The 21,589-nt window shown below is 36.2% G+C and overlaps 1 protein-coding gene across 7 annotated transcripts in view; it reads right to left on the bottom strand.

The window, feature by feature from the left end:
• The window catches only part of PLCB1 (phospholipase C beta 1), a 681,757-nt gene that overhangs the window by 321,258 nt on the left and 338,910 nt on the right, over positions 1-21,589 (bottom strand). The window lies entirely within an intron of this gene.

Below are 21,589 nucleotides of genomic sequence, written 5' to 3'. Positions count from 1 at the left end.
TTAGAATACAAAAAAAATGGTAAATATCAACTGCCTTTGATTAGACCTCACTGAAGGATTTTTCCTTTGAATTTGTGTTTATTTCCAAAGCACATGGAAAATATGTTCAATAATCTCCCTGCTTCAGCTGAAATTGATGACTTCATTTCCAAGTTGTCTTACAAGGATTAGTGCTCTCTCCTGTGACATGTGGTTTGGAGGCACTCTGAAGCAAGGCACCACTTCCATTGTCTAGCCAGACCCAGGCAGAGGACTTGCATGATGTCTCTGCTGCAGTACAGCATGAAGACCCCTAGGATTATTAAATACCAGTGAAGTTTTAACACTGAATTGCTACTACTAAAAAAGTGTAAGGCTTTGGTAGCCAATGAGTTATAATTTTTTTAACTGAAAGGAAAAAATAATTAAAGGAAAAAATATAATTAAAATATAAGACTGTTTAGGAAGTCATGTAGACAAGGGTGGGCTGGAGGGAGTTGTCTGCTCCAGGTGCAGATAACAGAGGAATGGATTATCTGAAAGAACTTCTAAGCATTTATAACTACAAGTTGGTTGCTTTTTATTATCATCCTTCCCTGGCAATTCTTAATAATGTCAGTGATAAAATACCCCCCCACCCCCCCACCCAAAAAAAACCTCTTTGTTGATTTAAACAATTGCTGAGGGTACTACTGAATTTTCATTATATGCATATGAAATACAATTCCCTCTCTCTCTCACTGTATTTATTTACTTGGGACTCATACATAGTGACAAAATGATGACTTTTACATTCCTAGATAATCTTCTCAGACTCTTTGCCCCTTGGCAGCCATGAGATCTACATTAGTCAGTCAATCAAACAAGGCATTATGCAATCCTCCACTGTGGGTCAGAAATTATAACCATTGCCAGAAATGATGGTAAGTGTTCCATAATGTAGTCAAAGCACTTATTTAAATATAAATGCCTATTCTACCTTGACTTTAATCATTGCTTACTGTGGATTGTAGCATGTGGGAAAAACATACTTCCTAACACTTTTACTATCCTAAAGGGTTTGCAACTCATTACTTACTCTGATCTTTGGCAACTGTTACTTCCCAATTACTTTCTCACATCTTGACAGTCATGAAGTAACCTCGAATTTATTGAAGTCAAATTTCTACCTAGTGAGACTGTGACCTTACAATTTATTGTTCAAACCATGACACTTGTAAGACTAAAAGGTTTTTGTCTAAGAAGTAAATTTTATTATATTAATAGGCATATATAATAGTTTTATTGAAGCTATTTTAAAAACAAAATTTCCATAATAGCATCCTATTAAAAATTAAAAATCTTGGGCAAATGATAAACTGGACAACAAATGTCATCTGAGATTATATAAAATAAAATGGGGTAAAGCATCACTCTTTTCATAACTCTTTTCATAACTTTCCTGGGTTTATAGAGAGCATTTTTAGATTAATTGTGGTTATTTAGATGGACTGACTTTTTGAACTCTTCTTTGGCAATTCACCCTATAAATAACCAGCAAACATATGGAAATTCTGGGCCTAGTGTCCTTTTAAACACATCTACAATTGTAGCTTCATTAAAGTTGACTTTTCTTGAGATGTGCTTCAGCTTATTAAAATGTATAATTTTCAAGTTCATTATTCATGGAGAAGGTCTTTGCTAGTTGTTTGGCATGTTAAAATATTAAATTTCCATGTTCCATATAGAGAATACCATCAAAAAGTGTGATATAGATAATCTCACACTGAGAAAGAATGAGTTGTTTAAAAACCTTCTAATATCTCAAAGACAATAATAGGGAGAGAAAATGATTTATTATTAGATAAAGAATTTCAGTTGAGTGACTTTCAAACCCACAAAGCTAAAAATACCAGGTTAGAATTATGGACTATATGCTCATATATATATATATATATATATATATATATATATATATATGTGTGTATATATATATATTCTTTTTTTAAACAAGCTTTTCATTTTTTTTAAGGCAAATGATTGTTTCTAAAATTCCTGCAAACCAAAGAAGGCAACTGAAAACCACATAATGCTCTGTTGGTTCAAGTGTTACATCAAACCGAGTTATGAATGACCAGCACCTGAGTAAGAAAGAAAGACAGAAAGAGAAAACAGGGAAATGCACAGACTGGGTGCAATGATCTCCATCCACACACCGGAGTTAAAACTTACATCCAAAAAAGCAAGTTAAATTCTCCTGCTGTGTCAAGAGTTGTTCCGTCAAGAAAAATGGAAAACAGTGCTTTCCCAGTTGTCTGTTTTAACAGATTTCTCCAATAATAATAGCAAGTAATTTTCATGTAATCTAACCCATCTTTAAGTTGCTACCCCATTCACTCCCTTAAAGGCCAACTTGTATCTCCAAACAGATGTGACATAATTATCAGCTCCAAAGGATTGCTTCTCAACTGAGCCAACTGTATTTCCCCTCCTCTCTCTTTTAGATGCTAAAATTTCCAGCGGTCTCTTGAAGAGTTAATCTCACTGAGCAATTTGACAATTTCAGAAAATTGTCTCCATCACATCTAGCAAAACAGGATATATTTTACAGAGCATTTCACTTGATATCCCAGCAATGAGAAATTCGTCATTGCAAAGATTTCAGAGGCTTTTAAATTTATATTTGGAACACACCAAACAGACTACTAGGTTCTGTTTCTTTATTCTTTCTACTCCTTTCCTCCACTAATTGGAAAAGGACATAAACATTCCATTGCTGTTTTATGCACCAGTTGCATTAATTCAAAATGCCTCCAGAGGGGTAACTAAAACCAATATCCATTCCCTATATCCCAGCCCATGTTTCCCTCTTAGTCACAGTGGGTTGACATAGAGCAAGCTGCTGAGTCTCAAGAGTGTGTTCTCCTCATTCAGAGAGAAGGCAACAGACACAAGAAAAAGAAACGGCCCTGCTAGAACCGTTGATGGAAGAGTAGGGCAAAAAGAATTGCCACTGGTCCTCCTTGAATAAAGGCTTGTGTTTTCTTCATCACAGTAAGAACAACCCTGTATCTTCCTTCTGGAGAGAAAAGGTACCAAAGAACACGACTGCCCATGTCTCAATGCCACGCTGGCGATATTGGACAATCCAGTGGTGTCCTGCTTTCAATATTTTTGGGGTACCAAGTATTTCAGAGGGCATCCAGGTGGTATTATTTTGTTTTGTTTTGTTTTTCTGGTGACTTATAGGAAAGAAAGAGAACAAGAATAGAGAAAGAGGAGAAAGCCTGGGCCGGGGGGTGGTGGGGGAGGGCTGAGGCATAGTCACTTATTATTTTTTAGTTACATGTGTAACCCAAAACATCTTGGGGCCCAGATTACAACTAAATAAGTACTTAAAAGGAATTCCACTCTTGACTTATATTTCTCAGAAAATATTTATTAGTGTGTTTGCCATCATTTTTGATATTTCTGAACACATGGAGGTATTGCATCTCTCCACCCACTTTGAAGTTAGGTGTAGCTCTGTGGTTGGTTTTGACCAAGGAAATGTCAGCTGAAGTGGCCTGTGTCACATCTGGGTGGACACTTTAAGAGCTAGCACATGATTTGTCACTTGTCCTTTCCTTCTGCCACTAGTAATTTGCAACAAATTGATGCAACAAATGGTGGCCACTCCATCACAGGGACTTCAGAGTGAAGATGATATGGAGCACAGCACCTGCCAATTTACAGCGGAATTTGACTGCAGTGGAGCTTGACTGAGAAATACGCTTTGTATTAAGCCCTTCTGCCAATACCCAATTAAAACTATGCCTTTGAAGTAAAACCTTTATGCCCCTGAGTCCTCTCCCTGTCCTGGCTCCAGCTCTAGAGATGTCAGAAGTGTCATACTGAGTAATGTAGGAAAAATAGACAAAGGTGGAAACAGTAACAAAGCCAGCCACATTATTTTCTCCCCTGTAAGCTTATGAGTCAGGGAATTTACAGACTACTTGAGTGAATAAAACTTTTATATTAGACTCTCCCAGACTTTTAAAATTTTATGTTAAATGTTTGTTATTTAATATTTAAATGAGAAATATACTCCCGTGATTCAAAATTCAAGAAGTGTATACAGTGAAGTCTCTCTCCAACCCCTAATTCTATCAGCCCAGTCTTAACCCTCAATTCCTTTTTGTTTGTTTGTTGTTTTTTAACACCTTTATTGGAGTATAATTGCTTTACAATGGTGTGTTAGTTTCTGCTTTATAACAAAGTGAATCAGCTATACATATACATATATCCCCATATCACCTCCCTCTTGCGTCTCCCTCCCACCCTCCCTATCCCACCCGCCTAGGTGGTCACAAAGCACCAAGCTGATCTCCCTGTGCTATGCGGCTGCTTCCCGCTAGCTATCTATTTTACATTTGCTAGTATTTATAAGTCCATGCCACTCTCTCACTTCGTCCCAGTTTACCCTTCCCCCTCCCCGTGTCCTCAAGTCCATTCTCTACATCTGCGTCTTTATTCCTGTGCTGCCCCTACATTCTTCAGAATCTGTTTTTTTTTTTTTTTTAGATTCTATATATATGTGTTAGCATACGGTATTTGTTTTTCTCTTTCTGACTTACTTCATTCTATATGCCAGACTCTAGGTCTATCCACCTCACTACAAATAACTCAATTTCCTTTCTTTTTATGGCTGAGTAAGATTCCATTGTATATATGTGCCACATCTTCTTTATCCATTCATCTGTCGATGGACACTTAGGTTGCTTCCATGTCCTGGCTATTGTAAATAGAGCTGAAATGAACATTGTGGTACATGACTCTTTTAGAATTATGGTTTTCTCAGGGTATATGCCCAGTAGTGGGATTGCTGGGTCATATGATAGTTCTATTTTTAGTTTTTTAAGGAACCTCCATATTGTTCTCCATAGTGGCTGTATCAATTTACATTCCCACCAACAGTGCAAGGGGGTTCCCTTTTCTCCACACCCTCTCCAGCATTTATTGTTTGTAGATTTTTTGATGATGGCCATTCTGACTGGTGTGAGGTGATACCTCATTGTAGCTTTCATTTGCATTTCTCTAATGATTAGTGATGTTGAGCATCCTTTCATGTGTTTGTTGTCAATCTGTATATCTCCTTTGGAGAAATGTCTATTTAGGTCTTCTGCCCATTTTGGGACTGGGTTTTTTGTTTTTTTCATTTTGAGTTGCATGAGCTGCTTGTAAATTTTGGAGGTTAATCCTTTGTCAGTTGCTTCACTTGCAAATATTTTCTCCCATTCATACTCACATATGATTCCAGAGACTTTTACACTTTATTTCAGTGGTAGTATACTATATACACTGTCATGTTAAATATCTTTTTAAAAAGAGACTATGTGTAAATATGTGATAGCAATCTAAATCACTGTAATTTATCAGGGAAAGGGAAAATAAACCAATAGAACTTGATTAAAAGTTTGTGAGACAAGAAATAAAGTAACTTTCTTTTCTCTCCATATTCATCCAATAAATTGTCCATGTGTCTGATTCAATAGGAAAGAAAGGAGAAGGGACAAAAGCTGATATTTTGGAGATTTGGTCAGCGAAGTATGTTTCATGTACATTCATATAGCAAAGTGTCTGCTAACCCTTCAGGTAAGAGAGAAATGAACAGAGTTGGAGGGAAGAGGTTGTGAAAACAATCTTAGTAATAAAGAAGATATATAACTTAAATTCATTCAACAAGGAAGGGAAGTCATAGACTATAAATTTTATTTCTTTTTATTTATTTATTTTTGAATTGCATTCTTCGTGCCTTAGAAGAAAGTATCAACCTTAGAAGAAGTAAAACACAGGCATAAATAGAAGCAAGAGAAACCCAAAGTATGTATATAATTCCCCCCCCCCCCACATAGTAGCATATGATACACACTGCTGTACTTTTTAATATCTTTTAGAAAGGAGACTGTCTGGAACTGCATGTCAAGACCTTAACACTGCACAGTGCCAAGCAAAGACCACTAATTTAAGGGAAACTTAGCTCCACAGAAGAATCATGCAGCAGGCCAGACCATGGCATGGAATTTTTCACAGACTGACATTTCCCTTGACCCAGCCTGAAAATCTAGCAGGGCCGGGGTTACTGTCCGGTAGCTGAAGAGAGACTGTGCAGCAAGCTGGTGCGGGCTTCTCTGCAGAGCAGCCTCAAGCCGTGGGAGAACGTTCAGAAGGCTTCATAGGGAGGCACAGCGGAGGTGACCTGGTTGGAGCACGCTGCTTCCAATGCAGAGGGCACTTTGCTGGCTTGGTTTCTTCAAGGAGCACACTGAGGGCCTCAGGCACTCTGCTAGGAACCTGCTGTGTGCAAGGCACGTCCACTGTCTCTCCCAGGCTGGCTGACTGCCGAGAAGACAGTTACTAAGCGAATAAGTGAAGAAGTGAATTTGGAGTTGGAAATTGTGCCAAGAGATTTGGTTTGGCAGAGGTTGGTCTTTGCTGTGTTAAAAGCATTATCTGTCCCAGGCTGTGAATGGAATGTGCCCTCTGTCTGGTTGGTCCACGTTACATCAGAGCATTTTTTCTAGGGCAGCTGGCAGTGTGAGAATGGGGGATGGGACTGATCAGTCTCGGGTGTCCCAGTGGGTTGTCTGGACTTGAACTGTTAGGATATCTTGGAAATCTTTTTTTTTCTTTTAATGGAGGTGTAGTTAATTTACAATGTTGGGTTAGTTTCAAGTGTACAGCAAAGTGATTCAGATATATATATATTCTTTTTCAGATTCTTGAAAATCTTAAAAAGAGGACATTGTCCCTGAACTAAGAGCAAGAAACAGAAAGGAAACCCTTCTCTTTTATTCTTTCAAGCTACATGAGAAAACAGTGGCGCATTTTATACACATATAATAGAACTAATGCAAAAATGAATACAAATACAAATAGGAATAAAAATAGCCAAGATCTGGGGAGTGCTTGTGACGCTCCAGGCTCTGTTGTAAACTATTTCAGGCATGATCTCATTTAAGCCTCATGATCAGCCTACCAGCAAGTTAGGGCCAACCCCATGAATTCCACGTTGCAGAGGAGGAAACTAAGTCTTAGAGGTTAAGCCACTTGCCCAAGGCAGTAAAAATAGTAAGAGTGACTCTAAGACTTGGATTGAGACATGAAAACATCTGCACATGGGCTTGTAATCACTAATAAGAGATACATAATAAAGATGAGGAATGAAGATTTGGTAAAAGTTTACTCTCCTTCATTACAAGAAAAAAACAATGTGTAAAGACTATGAACTCTTTACGCACATAGAGAATTCTCAGTACGACTTCCGTGATCCCTATCATTTTGTGATTTCTGCCATCGTTGCTCATACGACAAGGGAGCATGCAAAGCTCTAGATGTCAGCAAAGATGTTAGCATTTTAGGCAGGACCGGTTTCTCACATATCTTAAATATCTTTACAATTCTATAACCTAGAATAGTATATAGAACCCAAACCCAAACATTTGTTGTATTGGTTGTAAATATCTGAATTCTCGAGAGACCAATTTGTATGGTAAGAAAGAGAATTTAAAGGTCTCTACCATGTTCTGTGTACTTGCTTAGACTCTGCTTCTTTTCCTTTAGCTTCTTTATACCTCATGGGCTGAATTTACAGATGTTTCAAATCAAAGTGACCTCTTCCTAAATGAATAAACTGCTAAAAAATAAAATAAAACCTCTCTAGAAGACTGGATCCAGCTCAATTGTCATGTAATGTGTTTTGAATTCCTTTGGTAAATTTCTTATATTATGATTTTTGTTAAAAATATCAGCAGCTTGTTTTTAAAAAGTAGAAAAACTGAGTTGTCCATGTAATATCCAACATACTGTAAGCTCAAGGGGAGCAGGGTCATTCCTGCCTCATTTATCAATGTGTCCCTAGCACCTAAAACAATGCTTAGCACATAATAAGTGTTTAATATATATTTGTTGAGTGAATTAATGAAAAATATCAGTAAAGAGAAAAACTTTGTGAATCACATAGAAATCTCTACAAATATTTACTTTTATGTGTAGTTCTGTTTTTGTTAAAATGCAGCAAATTTACATACTTATTCCCTTATTACGAGTGTAGGAGAGTTGAGTACTTTAATTCAACAGATTTTGAAAGAGAGATGTTGGCACACATACCAAGAATACAAGATTATATGAATTTATTATTTTCTGATTAAGCACTTGATGGTATTTAATGAAAGAAATACATCCAAAAATTTATTTTAGATATACCATAGACTTATACATAAAAAGCAAAAGTATAACGCTTTTAGAAGAAAACATAAGAATATCTGTATATCTGTAACTTACTGGTAGGCAAAGGTTTTTGGGGCAAGACACAGAAAAGCAATAACTATAAAAGGAAAAAAATGGATAAATTGTACTTCATCATAATTAAAAACTGCTCATAAAGAAAATAAATAATACAGCCATGGAATCAGAGAAAATGTTCACAAAACATATCTGATAATGAACTCCTATCCAGAATACAGAAAGAAATCCTTCAACTCCATCATAAGAAACACAAACAATCCAATAAAAACAGGGAAAAGATTTGAGCAGACACTTTACAAAGGAAGATATGCAAATGACTAATAAGCATATGAAAATCCAAGATGGGGTGCTAGGTCTGCTACTGCTACTGGAATACCATTGTTTAAATGATTAGTGGACAGAAATAAGAAGCAATTTTTTTTTATATCATGAGTTGATATTTCTAATTCAAATGTAACATTATAGCATTTTTCCCTACTTGATTTCATTTTATATATGTTATGTGAATTTAAATAAGAACCAAAATACTCTAAATTTTATGGACCAGAGTATAGAAATATGGGTCTCTGCTACATGACGACCTTCTTTACCTTCTCTTCACTGAACACCTGATACAAAGTATCTGGCACTGACTCTGTACAGTCATACCTCCTTGCATTGCATTTCACTTTATTGCCTTTTTACAAATTGAAAGTTTGTGACGGCCCTGTCTCGAGCGAGTCCTATAAGCGCCATTTTTCCAACAGCATTTGCTCACTTTTTGTCTCTGTGTTACATTTTAGTAATTCTCACTGCTTTTCAAACTTTTTCATTATGATTATATTTGTTATGGTGATTTGTGATCAGTGATCTTTGATGTTACCATTGCAAAAAGATTAAGACTCATCGAAGGCTCAAGATGATGGTTAGCATATTTTAGCAATAAAATATTTTTAAATTAAGGTACGTAGATTGTTTTTTAGACATAATGATATTGCACACTTAATAGACTATAGTATAGTCTAAGCATAACTTTCCTTTTAAAAATTTTTTTGATGTGGACCATTTTTAAAGTGTTTATTGAATTTGTTACAATATTGCTTCTGTATTATGCTTTGGTTTTTTGGCCATGAGGCATGTGGGATCCTTAGCTCACCGACCAGGGATCGAACCCGAACCCCCTGCATTGGAAGGAGAAGTCTTAACCACTGGACAGCCAGGGAAGTCCCTAAGCATAACTTTTATATGCACTGGGAAACCAAAAATTTTCTGTGATTCACTTCATTTCAAATTTGCTTTATTGTGGTGGTCTGGAAGCGAATCCGCGGTATATCTCCAAGGCATCTCTTTCTGTATATCTTTCTGGCTTCCTTATGACACTAACAAAAATTGCATAGCTGTTTACTTCCCCCAGTGTAACTCCTGCTCAATGTTTTGTTTTCATATTGCATTTGTATTTGACAGGCCAGGTGGATAGATGAGAAAGCATCTCTCCACGACACGTACAAAAGAAGGAAGCAGGAGAATATTATAAAAAAGCAATACTTGTATTTTCCTCCGAATCATTTTTTTTTTCACCCTTACCTGAAATAGCCCATAAGTTCCTAAGTTATTGTAAGTCTTACTCATTAGGGTGGTCATAGTAAAATAGTTTTTCTCTGAATGAAAATCACATACTGGTTCAAAATTCAAAGAACATACATCTTGGCTTGTGGGTAGATTTTGAAAAGCTCACTACTATCACTCCATCAGCAGAATGAGTCTTATTTTTCTCATGGGTTTTCAATCCTGATAAGTGAAGGAAGGTTTGTGGATAATCTGATCAATTTTTATATGGCATACACTCAGAAGAATGAAGCAAAGTCTGGAATGTTAGCTTTCACAAGGATCTCTGCTGCGTTTTGGACCCATGTAACCACCACCACGTGAAAAATCTGGGATCAGCTGCTAGAACAGGAGAGACCATGGGAAGCAGACACAAAACATCTCAGTTGAGGACACCCTCGGCCAGCCTCGAACTGATCTGGAAGCTGAGAATTTGCTCCAAATGAGATCAACTTAGCCCAACCTCGATCAGCAGAACCAGCCAGCTGAGCCTAGCTGTACTGCAATCAGCTGAAATACAAGCCTAAATAAAGAGTTGTCTTAAGTCACTAAATTCTGAGGTAGCGTGTGATGAAGTAAAAGCTCACCTACTGTCCATGAGTTGGTCACTATTACAGTGTCATATGTCCTTTGTAATGCATCACAAACTGTGACTATCCTCTTTATTGGATATTTCTTCCCCTTCAGAATGTAATCTCTATAAGGGCAGAGACCTTTGACAACCTTATTTTACCACGTGTCCCAAGGTCTTAGAAGAGTTCATACTTATTAGTTGCTCAATAAATATTTGTGGAGTGAAAAAATGTATCTATTTCATGGAATTATTTTGAAGTTTAAATAAAATAACCTATAAAATGAATATTTCAATTCTTGGCATTTAGCTTACTATAAGAATAGATGTTTGTTGTGGACTTTAAGATAACCTAAATGATAACTACTGACCAAGAAATAAAAAAATATGCAGAAAGTCACTATCACATAAAAAGACAAATGCGGACCTTAAGTACTTGTGAAAAATATTATGCCCTAGATGAGCAAATGAATGCAGTGATTAAAGAGAAACACTCCTTAAGAAATAAGGCTAAAAGTCTGTAGTTAATGAGCTTCTTGCTTTTTTACTATTTATTAACTGATTTTAAAAATTCATGAGGCATTCAGGTATTTTTCCATACCTTATTTAACTTTATTTATTTATTCAAACATAGTCTGTACCTTTACCAAGAAAAATATCTTAATCTTATTGGGGTTTTTTTTGGATCATTCACACAGATAATCATCATAATAATCAGTAAGTCAAAGTAATGCATGGATCTACATAAAATCATCTGAAACTATAATCCAGCAGTGACAACCAATCCATTTTATGGTCAAGTGCATGGTTAAATCTTTTATAATTAATTGGCTTCTAATTGCTGTGAGCAGCCTTCAAAAACTAAAAAGAAAATAAAATCTTTGTCCTGTTTTTCAGAAAATGCCAAGATAAGATGGGTAATTTGGATAGTAATTTTCTCCTCAAAACATATTTAATAATTGTTGCCAGAATTGTATTCAAAATATTATCTTCTTACTTACTTTCTAAAATTTCTTTTGGACAGACGGTATTTACCTAAACCCTCATATACCATTTTTAAGTTCAGTAACAAATATCATATGGGTGTTTCAAATATTCAACAATGCATTTAATAAATTAAAATACTTAAAACATTTTGCAATTAATATATGGGCAGCAGGTATATACAAAATAAGATGCAGATTTGTTATTTGCTTCCAAATTTCAATGTTTTTTTCTACATAAAATGCACGACCCTAAATAAAAATTTTGTAGATCTTTTCCTTCATTTCCAAGCAATTAAATTCATTAGCACATCTAATGTATAATTATTTATCACATTCCTCAGACACACATATATTATATATACCATTCCCTGTAATTGAAATAGTCCTTTACAACTTTATGTCAAGCAAGCTTCTAATATCTTCATAGTAGTTCAGACCTAGTACATAGAGACCCCATACAGGCTAGTTTATGTAAGTTTCTTACTTCTGTGACTCAGTTCTTTTATCTGTAAAAGATATTATCTGTTGACTAACCTTCAGCATTATTATAAAAATGAGCATGAAGGCTAATTTTTGAAGCATCAATATGAGTGTGAAAGTTTGTACTGAACAAAAGACTATATTTTGTGGAGTTCATGCATTAACTTAGGGTCCACTTTACCACAGGCTTTGCCTGACCGATTGCCAAGTTACATCAATGTAGACAGCATTTAAAAATGTCCTTAGTCAACTCTGTGCCAAAAATTACCCCTGGAAGAAAATCTACTTTTATAAGTGGCTTTAAGGTGTAGTCTGTTGACACTGTCCATCAGCTTCTCCTTAGAAGGCCCACAAGAAAGACAGAACTGAGAAAATCTCTAGTTACTAATCATGGCAAAGTTGGGATACATCTGAATGACCCCACATTTTTGAAGAGTAAATTCTCTTTAAATGTTGTAAGTCTGGGACAAATCTTCACGGCAGTGTAAAATACAAACCTCTCATTTGTTCATTCACAGTACACATTTATTATATGCCAGCGATAATACTTGGCACAGAAAACAAAGCAGGAAGTGAAAAAGCAATGTCCATGCTCTGTTACAGCTTACCTTCTTCAGAGGACAGACAGAAGACAAGGAATAAAACCTAGTAAATATAGATGATAATATCCTACTGTGATAAGTATTCTGAACAAAGCAAACCATGGAAACCCAAGAGTGGTTGGTGGGAAAAGACTCTGTTACTTTGAAGAGAGTGATCACAGAAGGCTCTTTGTGGAAGTAATATTTTGCTGAGCTGGGAAGATCTGGAAAAATTGCAGAGAATGAAACAGCATATACAAAGGCCCTGAGGTAGGAAAGAAGTTGGATTTTGAAGCCAATGCAGGTCAGTGGCATGATTGATAAGAAAGGCAGTAAGGCCAGACCAAGTAGAGCCAGATCACATTTTATGAATATCAATTCTGCTCCAAACTTCAGCTGAGCTGAGACAGCAGGGTCTGAAACCAAAATGCTACATTTTGACTCCATTAGTTACTGGTTTACCGTCTCTAAGACCTTATTTCCTTAAGTATAAAATAGACATAATGATAACCCTTATTTAATAGGATTGTAATGAGATTAAATGAATTTATGCAAGTGAAGGGCTTAAAATGGCGACCAGCTATAATAAGTGCTCAATATTCTCAGTTCATTTTTGTTGATGGTGCTCTTTTCCTTCTGTACATGGATTCATAACGCTTCCTCTCCTCCATAAGATTTTTTTAAAAGATTTTTAACTAAATCTCAGGTGAAGAAAAAAATCTCAAAGTAGCATAAAAAAAGAGAAAGGGAAAAAGAAAAATAATATTTATTGAGTATTAGATACTAAACACCATGTTTGGTCTTCTCACGTATTGTGGTATTGTGGCTCAGTCATTATCATAAGAACCTTATGACATAGGTAAGTATCATCTGCATTTACAGATCAGGAGACTGAAAGTCAAAAGTTAAGTTACTACTCAAGGTCCAAAAGAATCTAGTAGTAGAGCTGGTATGTAAACCATAGGATGTAGAGATGGAAGGAAGGAAGGGATGGAGGGATGAGGGAGGGAGGGAGGGAGGGAGGAAGGGAGGGAAGACGTAAGGGCAAGCGAGCAAGTTAGGGGGAGAGTAAGCAACTTGTTTTGGAGGGAAAAGAATTATAGAACTCTTTGAGCAATGAAGAAGGAAGTAGAAATTTACACACACAAAAATTGACACGGGGAGCATTTTGACACATTCAAAGAACACCAAGAATTACAGACTGAGAAAAGCTTATTTCCTCTCCTCTTTTAGGTCCTAAAGTACTTCCTTCACTCTGGCAGCTGGCTTTTGTTTTCTGATTTAAGAGCAGACTAGATTCTGAGATGAAAGAAAATGTTCAAGTATTTAAAATACATTACTAATTTTAAAATATTGTGATGGACCCTGGCATTTCCCCCACTACAACAATAAAAGACCTATCTTGTCTAGAATACATTCTTATGTAATTTGAGTTAATTTCCTGGTAATTATTGTCTTAGAATTCCTTAAAGACATAATAATTCAACCCAAAATACCTCCAAACATCTACCGAAAAATCTAGAGAAAAAGAAATAGAAACGTTTAAAAAGCAGAAGGAAAACAATGCTCCAAAATGTTTTCTTATAATCTTCTAGTTTATCAAATGCTCAAGACACTATTATTAATTCATTTTCAGAATCTTCTAAAGTGGAAATGCAAACCAAGGTAAGGACTACCTGAGGTTCACCTTTTAATCATGCCCAAACAAGCAGCACTCTGAAAACTTTACAAGAAATGAAGTATTAAAAGCTTCCCATTTGCTAGGTTCTGAAAATCATACAGAGATTTAATAACTTTTCCAGAGACCAAAAAATAAACCAGAGCCCTTCATCTACCCAAAATAGTGCCACATTTGGAACCTGCCATAAAATTAAACCATTAGTTAAAATCTAGTGATGTATGATCTTGGAATTAGACAAAAATTAAATTCATTTAATTTTGTTCTAAATTCAGAAATTGTTTTTGGAATATATATATTTTAAAGTTAGTGTTCATTTTTTACCACTTTATCTTCCAAGCAATAGAACAAGTAGTGCCCTTGATGACCAGAAAGTTTGAGAAATCAATGAAAGATGAGTGATGCACAGGATTGATTGAAACAGAAAATCATAGTGCTTGGGTAGACTTTTACAAAAGAAGAGAGCTGTCCATGAGTGTTCACACCTCAAAGGTGGCAGGTATAGGTGCAGAAGAGGATTTGGGGACCATCATTGGGAGTTATTCACATCAAACTCATTTCAATGATTACTTCCTGGGAAAGAAAGAGATTGGAGATAAGAAGATACCAGGGGAATTTTATTTTATTTGAATTGTTTGACTTCTTTACAATGAAAATGCTGTCATTACTCATGTATGTATGTAATTAAAAATACTTCAAGAAATAAACAGAAAAAATGAACATATATAAAATAATCTTTGTGTTATAGAAATTGAGGAATAAAAACAAATTTCCAAATTCAAGACTAAGTCATTACATGAAAAAATCTACCTCTGGGAATATCTGTGCTTATATTTAATCCTATTATGTATTCCAAGGCAGATATTCTTAGTTCCTGACTTAAGTCTACATTATAATTCAAGCCCAAGCCCAGAGGAAATGCATCATTTTCCCCCATTTTATCACACTGAAACTATAAGCTGCTAAAATTATTCCCTAACATAGGTACAAGTGGAAATCTGACTCAAAACAAAAAACCAAAAAACAACAACAAAAAACCGCAAATATTTCCTGCTTAAATTATTTACCATTATGCCATGTTATTTTTAAAAAGGTGAGAAAAGACAGTTATGCCAAACATGCCCATAAAACTTTCTTCGATGCAAACTTACAAAAGACCTATTTGAAGTTTATCAACATCACCAGAATTCCTTTTGGAAGATACAGTTAGCTATTCAAACTACACAAAAGTGAGTGACTCATACATGCAGTTAAATATGTTCTTTACACGACAGAAAGGCTGTTTTCAGAATCCTAAATAATGGAACTCTACATAAGTCAATAGGAAGTGGGCAACACGTTTTTAAAAGAAAAACAAACAGAGAGGTACTGGTTGGATAAAAATGGTTGGCAAAGCAGCTATTCATTAAAAATGAGCAGGTTTGCTAGTGTCAACTACGAATTGGCATTTTCCATTGGCATTTGCCATCTACCTCTACAAGGATTAAATCATGCGCTGCTGCAGCTGCTGACTTTCAACATCCCCTGAAAGGAGTTCAGGTGGAGAGCAGAAATGAGGCATTCTTTGCTCTGGGAAAAACTGGCAGAACAGGTCTCCACATAGTTAGGTATTTTCAGGAGCCAATTTTATGAGCCCAATTCTTGTATCTCCTCATATCTAGAAAAGCACTAAAATCCTTCAGGGTGACATCTGCTCCTCGTGACTAGCAGTAACCCACATGAGACTAGCAGAAACCTTCTGTAAAAAAAATATGTGCTCAGTTGCATGTACTCCCCCTTCACCAAAATCACATGTATACTGACCTTCCCCCCTGCCTCTTTGGAGCAGTTTCTCAGAGCTATCTGGGATGCTCTCTCCCGGGCTGCAGTCCTCATTTTGCCCCAAATAAAACTTAACTCGCAACTCTCACGTTGTGCATTTTTTTTAAGTCGACAGTAGTAAATGATGTGGCCAAGATAAATAATACAATTTGGAGACAACTTCTTTAGCCCACCAGACTTTGAACCAAGTATATGTACTGATTTCTAAATCAATTTAGTTATTTCTGCTTCTAGTCAGAATGGAGTAACAGAGATCAGAATAACCCTCCTACCTGAAACAACAACAACAGCTAAAATGTATGAAGCTACTCTTTTCAAGACACAGAACATCAAATCACAAAGAACAGTGATCTCTGGGTGATGGTTAAACAAATGAGGTGAGTCCTACGTGTGACCCAGCTATTGTCTAGAGAGAGTTGGCAGTCTGAGGTTTGGAGAGAAGGAACCCAGGCAGATTCCAGGGATTCCCTGAGGTGAGGAGGTGGAGCTGAGAATTTAGGCAGACTAAGTCAAGAGGACTGGAGAAGAGAGAGCTGCAGAAAGAAAGAACCCTGGAGAGACAAAACAAAAAGGTTTTGTCTCTGTAATGAAAAATACTTAACAGTAGGTTGAATGAACACTGTTGTGGTCTAAAAAGAACTTAAATGCAAGACCCACAAGGACTAAACAGTTTCTTAGTAACTTAATTGTGTCCAGAACAAAGCCAAAGCCATTGGAATAGAAAAATATCCAGTCCCAACAATGTAAAATTCACAATGTCTGGTATCCAATCAAAAATTACCAGATTTTCAAATAAGTAGAAATATAGAATACATAATGAGGAGAAAAATCAAGCAATTGAAACTGACCTAGACCAGATACAAATGTTAGAATTAGCATACCAGGACATAATAAACAGTTTTCACGACTCCATTACACATGTACAAAATGTTAAGTAAAGACATGGAGGATATAAAAAAAGACCCAGTCAAACTTCTAGAAATAAAATTACACTAGGTGAGATGAAAAATCTTCTCACAAAGGACACTTGAAGCCCAGATGGTTTTCCTGGTGAATTCTACCAAACATTCAAAAAAGAAATAATACCAATTATTTACAAACTCTTACAGAAAATTAAACAAAAATTGAATGTTCCAACTCATTTCATGAGGCCAGCTTTACCCCAGTGCCAAAATCAGACAAAATCATGGGAAAAGAAAATTGTAGATTGGTATCCTTCATCAATATAGATGCCAATTTGGAAACAAAGTTTTAGCAAACTGAATCCAATAATATATGCAAAAAACAATATTGAATGATCAAATGAGTGTTTTATCCCAGGAATACAAAGGTGGTCTTATCTTTTGAAAATTAATCAATGTAATTCATCATAATAACAAACTAAAAAGAAAAATCATATGCTCATCTCAATGGATGCAGAAAAACATTTGACAAAATCCAACATACATTCCTGACAAACACTCTCAACAAAATAGGGATTTTCTCACTTAGATAAAGAGCATCTATGAAAAGCCTACAGGTAATATCATATTCAATCATGAAAATATAAACATTTTCCCTTTAAGATCAAGAACAACACAAATAGATCCACTCTTGCCACTATTATTCAGCACTGTCCTGGAAGTTCTAGCCAATGCAATAAGGCAAGGCAATTAGATTAGAAAGGAAGAATGACATGACTGTCTCTGTAGAAAATCCAGTGGAATCTATAAAAAGCTATTATAACAAATAAACAAGTTTAGCATAATTGTAGTACTCAAGATCAATATAAAATTCAATTCTATTTCTATAAATTTTATTTCTGTATATGGCAACAAATAACTGAAAATTGAAATGAAAAATGTAATAGCATAAAAACATGGAATATTTAGTGATAACTTTGAAAAAAAAAAGGTTCCAAAATCATGTACACTGAAAACCATCACTGAAAGAAATTAAAGAAGAACTAAATAAATGGGAAGACATACCATGTTCATAGGTCAGGTAACTCAGTACTTTTTAAACAGTAAATTTTCTCTAAATTCATCTATATGTTCAACATAATCCCAATCAAAATCCAAAATTCTTTGTAGAAATTGACAAAATGATTCTGAAACTCCAGACTCTGGCTGAATGACCAAAGAGATTGCACAGCTGAACCACTAATGTCTCTTTTGCAAGAAAATGGATTACATTGCTTCTCTTACATATCAATGTTCAAAGCAAGACATATGTTCCATCCTTACAGCAATGGGGTATGAAGGATAGTCCTTTAGAATGGTGGGGCTCGATAGGGAAGAACAGATGGAAGGGGCCGCAAATATTTTGACAATAATTCAACCCACCACAGTACTAGAGTCCTCTCTTGCCTGGTTCAAGACACTTTATATAGTGCTCTACCTGGATTCCTTTTATCTTACCTCCAGAGATGACTGGATCACTGTGAATGAGCCCTCAGATGCCAGCAAGGAAGAAACACTCTTAGTCAAATAAGCCAAATATCTACCCCAATGGAATCACTGGGGCCCCAGAACATCCTAGAGAATCCCAAATCTGCAGAGAAGAAAGAGTTCCTCTTTAGATTCAGATGTGGAAGGTTCCAGGGTGAACATGATCACCCTAGAAAATTCTCTTTGAAACCAATACTTCCCTAAAGTGACAGCTTTTTAGAATTATCCTGGTACTCTGATTAGCTGCATTGCATCTGTACTCTGGCCAACCTTAGGTCACCAGGACCCTACCAATCCATGGCTTGGACCCACCAGATCTCTGGAGGCAGTTATGGTTTTCATCACTTCCCTCCACCAAACCATAACTTGCTACAACATAAACATCTTGAAAAACCTACTAAATCAAAGATACCTTTCGGTAGTGTATATATGTCCTTGCCACTCTCTGACTTCGTCCCAGCTAACCCTTCCCCCTCCCCATGTCCTCAAGTCTATTCCCTATGTCTGCGTCTTTATTCCTGTTCTGCCCCTAGGTTCTTCAGAACCATTTTTTTTTTTTTTAGATTCCAAAAAATGTGTTAACATATGGTATTTGTTTTTCTCTTTCTGACTTATCTCACTCTGTATGACAGACTCTAGGGCATGGACATATATACACTACCAAATCGTAAAATACGTAGCTATTGGGAAGCAGTTGCATAGCACAGGGAGATCAGCTCCATGCTTTGTGAACACCTAGAGGGGTGGGATAGGGAGGGTAGGAGGGAGACGCAAGAGGGAGGAGATATGGGGATGTATGTATATGTATAGCTGATTCACTTTGTTATACAGCAGAAACTAACACACCATTGTAAAGCAATTATACTCCAATAAGGATGTTAAAACAAACAAACAAACAAAAAAGATACCTTTTGAACTCCAAGAATTTAGTGGAGGAAGGGGGTAAAAAGAAAAGGTTTGCCACCAAGTTATGCGTTCTACAAAATGAACAGTTGTATAAAGATATGAAGATGTTTTCATTTCCCATGACTGTTTATTTTTCTAGGTCATTCAGCTGAAATATTTTAGTTATGTAATACTAATCTTAACGAGAAAAATAATATTCAGTCTCAGCAGAGCTTTCCTCAGAGTTCCCTTTGTACTTTGCTCATTCCCTTGGTAAAGTCATATCCTGTGTTCTGCCATGCTATAGACAGGTCTGGTGTACATATGTTTACTTATAAGTTATTTACAGGTCTGAGCTCACCCTCAACTACCGTGCCACCCCATCCTTTCCCCAGAATAGACTGTGCTGTCTTCTTGGGAGTAGGATCCATATTCTACTACCCTGGGTTCCCAGTCCCTACCAGAGTGTACATACTTTTAAGGTACTCAGTGAGTACTAAATTATTTCATGCTGTAAATTCTGCTTATCAGAACCACATAAAATGAGGTATTGTATTTAGGAAAGTGTTTCCTAATATCCATTGGTCTTCTTAACATGCCACTGCTGAGATTAAACAGGACTATGAATCTTCGCCATGTTATATTTTTCATAATATAAACCATCAATTAAATGTTGGTCTCTATGACAACACTGTCCAGAACAGAGTCATTAAATCTAGGAAATTTACATAGATACACTGAATTTCTCTATTTGGAAATTTACTATGTTTAATGGCAAACAATATAGCTACAAAATGCAGTTCGATAAATTTTGATACAATGTTATGATGAGGAGAAAGACAAATTCTAAAATGCCCATTGGTTACTTACAGAACAATGAAGTTTTAAATGATCTGGGCGGGGGGTCTAGCTGAGAGCTGGGTGCACCATCCTAGAGAAAGGGATGTGGACCGGGCACCAACACATTTGTTGTTAAAAACCCCACCTTCTGTCTATCACAGTGCTGTTTATAACAGTAAGGAACTATCAACAATCTAAATCTTTAATAAACATCTGCATTGAAATATAGTGTAACTGCTCAAAACAAGGCTTTACATTGTTTTATCATAGAAAATATCAAACATATGAAAGTATACGGAAGAAGCACATTAAGATCTCGTAAGTACTCACCACTCAACCTTAACAAATATCACCTAAGTGCTAGCTTGTTTTATCTAGATCTCCTTCACTGGCTTGACTCCCCTTCTCTGATTATTTTGAAGTAAATGTCAAACATATTGTTTCATCATAAATACTAGTATAAGATTTTTGAAGAATTTATGATGAAAGGTTAATTTTTTTGTGTTTTCAATGAAAACTCAAATTACAAAAATCTATATAAAATATTATCCCAATTACTTTTATGTATATATAGATCAATAAAGGAAAAAATTGGTATTAATAGACCAAATTTTTAAGAGGGGATTATCTGAGAATTCTGAGTTCATATTTGTTTGTATTTTTCAAATTTTTTTTTTAAATTTTTTTTTTAAAGATCAAATTTATAGAGAGAATGTTTTGCTTCTTTTAAATTTTATTTATTTATTTATTTATGGCTGTGTTGGGTCTTCGTTTCTGTGCGAGGGCTTTCTCTAGTTGTGGCAAGTGGGGGCCACTCTTCATCGCAGTGCGCGGGCCTCTCACCATCGTGGCCTCTCTTGTTGCGGAGCACAGGCTCCAGACGCGCAGGCTCAGTAGTTGTGGCTCACGGGCCCAGCTGCTCCGCGGCATGTGGGATCCTCCGGGACCAGGGCTCGAACCCGTGTTCCCTGCATTGGCAGGCGGATTCTTAACCACTGCGCCACCAGGGAAGCCCCTGTATTTTTCAAATTTTCTACAATGAATAGGTCCTTCATATTCTGCCCTCAAATGTTTCTACAAAAATAAATATGTGTACAAATTATACCTTAAGAAAGCTGTTTAAAACATAAAACGGTTATCTTTAAAACATATATATATGTAATCTAAAAAAAAAAAAAAAGGTCATGAAGAATCTAAGGGCAGGGCAGGGCAGGTCAGGAATAAAGACGCAGACCTACTAGAGAATGGACTTGAGCACGCAGGGAGAGGGAAGGGTAAGCTGGGACAAAGTGAGAGAGTGACATGAGCATATATACACTACCAAATGTAAAACCAATAGCTAGTGGGAAGCAGCCGCATAGCACAGGGAAATCAGCTTGGTGCTTTGTGACCACCTAGAGGGGTGGGATAGGGAGGGTGAGAGGGAGGGAGACGCAAGAGGGAAGAGATATGGGGATATATGTATATGTATAGCTGATTCACTTTGTTAT

The sequence above is a fragment of the Balaenoptera physalus genome, assembly GCF_965194825.1.
Source record: "Balaenoptera physalus genome assembly, chromosome: 16".
Lineage (NCBI taxonomy): Eukaryota > Metazoa > Chordata > Mammalia > Artiodactyla > Balaenopteridae > Balaenoptera > Balaenoptera physalus.
This window is presented reverse-complemented; position numbering and strand designations above follow the sequence as displayed.